This window comes from Triticum urartu, chromosome 7 (assembly GCF_003073215.2).
Source record: "Triticum urartu cultivar G1812 chromosome 7, Tu2.1, whole genome shotgun sequence".
In the NCBI taxonomy this organism is placed as follows: domain Eukaryota; kingdom Viridiplantae; phylum Streptophyta; class Magnoliopsida; order Poales; family Poaceae; genus Triticum; species Triticum urartu.
This window is the reverse complement of record NC_053028.1, coordinates 7,636,420-7,640,818: the sequence shown is the minus strand read 5'-3', so window position 1 is coordinate 7,640,818 and position 4,399 is coordinate 7,636,420.

Here is a 4,399-nt window from a genome sequence, read left to right as displayed (position 1 = left end):
GTAAAACTACCCATCTAGTCAAGTTTAAATGAGGCCGGAAACAACAAACAACAATCCCGGAAACTCCTCATGAGCATATTATAGATTTGGTACTGTTCTCCCTAAACATTATTTTAGAGTTGTTTAACATGCAAGATGAGTGCACCAAGTAAATCTAGGCATTTTTCTACCCCATTTACTATAAAGATTATTTCAAAATTTTCCTACGGTCACCAAGATCTATCTATGAGTCATCTAGCAACGAGGGAGGAGTGGATCTACATACCCTTGTAGATCGCGCGCGGAAGCGTTCAAGAGAACGGGGTTGATGGAGTCGTACTCGTCGTGATCCAAATCACCGATGATCCTAGCGCCGAACGGACGGCACCTCCGCGTTCAACACACGTACGGAGCAGCGACGTCTCCTCCTTCTTGATCCAGCAAGGGGGAGGAGAGGTTGATGGAGATCCAGCAGCACGACGGCGTGGTGGTGGAAGTAGCGGGATTCCAACAGGGCTTCGCCAAGCGCTGCGGGAGGAGGGAGATGTGTCATGGGAGGGAGAGGGAGGCGCCAGGGCTTAGGTTGGGCTGCCCTCCCTTCCCCCCACTATATATAGGGCCAAGGGAGAGGGGGGAGGCGCAGCCTTGGCCCTTCCTCCAAGGAAGGGTGCGGCCAGGGAGGAGTCCCTCCTCCCCAAGGCACCTCGGAGGTGCCTTCCCCCTTTAGGACTCTTCCTTTCCCTTGATTCTTGGCGCATGGGCCTCTTGGGGCTGGTGCCCTTGGCCCATATAGGCCAAGGCGCACCCCCTACAGCCCATGTGGCCCCCCGGGGCAGGTGGCCCCACCCGGTGGACCCCCGGGACCCTTCCGGTGGTCCCGGTACAATACCGATGACCCCGAAACTTGTCCCGATGGCCGAAATAGCACTTCCTATATATAATTCTTTACCTCCGGACCATTCCGGAACTCCTCGTGACGTCCGGGATCTCATCCGGGACTCCGAACAACTTTCGGGTTACCGCATACTAATATCTCCATAACCCTAGCGTCACCGAACCTTAAGTGTGTAGACCCTATGGGTTCGGGAGACATGCAGACATGACCGAGACGTTCTCCGGTCAATAACCAACAGCGGGATCTGGATACCCATGTTGGCTCCCACATGTTCTACGATGATCTCATCGGATGAACCACGATGTCAAGGACTTAATCAATCCCGTATACAATTCCCTTTGTCTAGCGGTACGATACTTGCCCGAGATTCGATCGTCGGTATCCCGATACCTTGTTCAATCTCGTTACCGGCAAGTCTCTTTACTCGTTTCGTAACACATCATCCCGTGATCAACTCCTTGATCACATTGTGCACATTATGATGATGTCCTACCGAGTGGGCCCAGAGATACCTCTCCGTTTACACGGAGTGACAAATCCCAGTCTCGATTCGTGCCAACCCAACAGACACTTTCGGAGATACCTGTAGTACCTTTATAGCCACCCAGTTACGTTGTGACGTTTGGCACACCCAAAGCACTCCTACGGTATCCGGGAGTTGCACAATCTCATGGTCTAAGGAAATGATACTTGACATTAGAAAAGCTTTAGCATACAAACTACATGATCTTGTGCTAGGCTTAGGATTGGGTCTTGTCCATCACATCATTCTCCTAATGATGTGATCCCGTTATCAACGACATCCAATGTCCATGGTCAGGAAATCGTAACCATCTATTGATCAACGAGCTAGTCAACTAGAGGCTTACTAGGGACATGGTGTTGTCTATGTATCCACACATGTATCTGAGTTTCCTATCAATACAATTCTAGCATGGATAATAAACGATTATCATGAACAAGGAAATATAATAATAACTAATTTATTATTGCCTCTAGGGCATATTTCCAACAGTCTCCCACTTGCACTAGAGTCAATAATCCTAGTTCACATCGATATGTGATTAACACTCAAGGTCACATCCCCATGTGACTAACACCCAAAGAGTTTACTAGAGTCAATAATCTAGTTCACATTACCATGTGATTAACACTCGATGAGTTCTGGGTTTGAACATGTTATGCTTGTGAGAGATGTTATAGTCAACGGGTCTGAATCTTTCAGATCCGTATGTACTTCGCAAATCTCTATGTCATCTTGTAGATGCAGCTACTACGCTATATTTGGAGCCATTTCAAATAACTGTTCTACTTGGAGCTATTCTAAATTGTTGCTCCATTATACATATCCGGTATCTCTACTCAGAGCTATCCGGATAGGTGTTAAGCTTGCATCGGCGTAACCCTTTACGACGAACTCTTTTACCACCTCCATAATTGAGAAAATTCCTTAGTCCACTAGTTACTAAGGATAACTTTGACCGCTGTCTGGTGATCTACTCCTAGATTACCTTTGTACCCTCTTGCCAGATATGTGGCAAGGCACACATCAGGTGCGGTACTCAGCATGGCATACTGTATAGAGCCTATGACAAAAGCATAGGGGACGACCTTCGTCCTTTCTCTCTATTTTTCCATGGTCGAGCTTTAAGTCTTAACTTCATACCTTACAACTTAGGCAAGAACTTCTTCTTTGACTGATCCATCTTGAACACCTTCAAGATCATGTCAAGGTATGTGCTCATTTGAAAGTACCATTAAGCGTTTTGATCTATCCTTATAGATCTTGATGCTCATTGTTCAAGTAGCTTAATCCAGGCTTTCCATTGAAAAACACTTTCCAAATAACCCTATATGCTTTCCAGAAATTCTACGTCATTTCTGATCAACAACAACATATATTCATCAGAAATTCTATAGTGCTCCCACTCACTTCTTTAGAAATACAAGTTTCTCATAAACTTTGTATACACCCAAAATCTTTGATCATCTCATCAAAGCATACATTCCAACTCCGAGATGCTTACTCCAGTCCTTAGAAGGATTGCTGGAGCTTTGCATACTTTATTAGCATCTTTCAGGATTGACAAAACCTTCCGGTTGTATCACATACAACCTTTCCTCAAGAAAATCGTCGAGGAAATAATGTTTTGACATCCTATCTGCAAGATTTCACAAATAATGCAGTAATTGCTAATATAATTCCAACAGACTCTTAGCATCGCTACGAGTGAGAAAGTCTCATCGTAGTCAACTCCTTGAACTTGTCGGAAAACATCTTAACGACAAGTCGAGCTTTCTTAATGGTGACATTTACCATCATTGTCCGTCTTCCTTTTAAAATCCATCTGTACTCAACAGCCTCACGACCATCGAGCTGTTCTGTCAAAGTCTACGCTTTGTTTCCATACATGGATCCTCTCTCGGATTTTATGGCCTCGAGCCATTTATCGGAATCCGGGCCCACCATCGCTTCTCCATAGCTCGTAGGTTCATTGTTGTCTAGCAACATGACTTCCAAGACAGGATCACGTACCACTCTGAAGTAGTACGCATCCTTGTCATCTCACGAGGTTTGGTAGTGACTTGATCTGAAGTTTCATGATCACTATCATAAGCTTCCACTTCAATTGGTGTAGGTGCCACAGGAACAACTCCCTGTGCCCTGCCACACACTAGTTGAAGAGACGGTTCAATAACCTCATCAAGTCTCCACCACCCTCCCACTCAATTCTTTCAAAAGAAACTTTTCCTTGAGAAAGGACCCGATTCCAGAAACAATCCCTTATTGCTTTCGGATCTGAGACAGGAGGTATACCCAACTGTTTTGGGTGTCCTATGAAGATGCATTTATCCGCTTTGGGTTCGAGCTTATCAGCCTGAAACTTTTTCACATAAGCGTCGCAGCCCCAAACTTTTAAGAAATGACAGCTTAGGTTTCCCTAAACCATAGTTCATACGGTGTCATCTCATCGGAATTACGTGGTGCCCTATTTAAAGTGAATGTGGTTGTCTCTAATGCCTAACCCATAAACTATTGTGGTAATTCGATAAGAGACATCATGGTATGCATCATATCCAATAGGGTGCAGTTATGATGTTCGGACACACCATCACACTATGGTGTTCCAGGCTGTATTAGTTGTGAAACAATTTCCACAATGTCTTAATTTTGTGCCAAACTCGTAATTCAGATATTCATCTCTATGATCATATCATAGATCTTTTATCCTCTTGTCACGACGATCTTTCAACTTCACCCTGAAATTACTTGAACCTTTCAATAATTCAGACTCGTGATTCATCAAGTAAATATACTCAACATCTACTCAAATCATCTGTGAAGTAAGAACATAACGATATCCACTACACGCCTCAGCACTCATTGGACTGCACACATCAAAATGTATTACTTCCAACAAGTTGCTTTCTAGTTCCATTTTACTGAAAACGAGGCTTTCAGTCATCTTGCCCATGTGGTATGATTTGCATGTCTCAAGTGATTCAAAAACAAGTGAGTCCAAA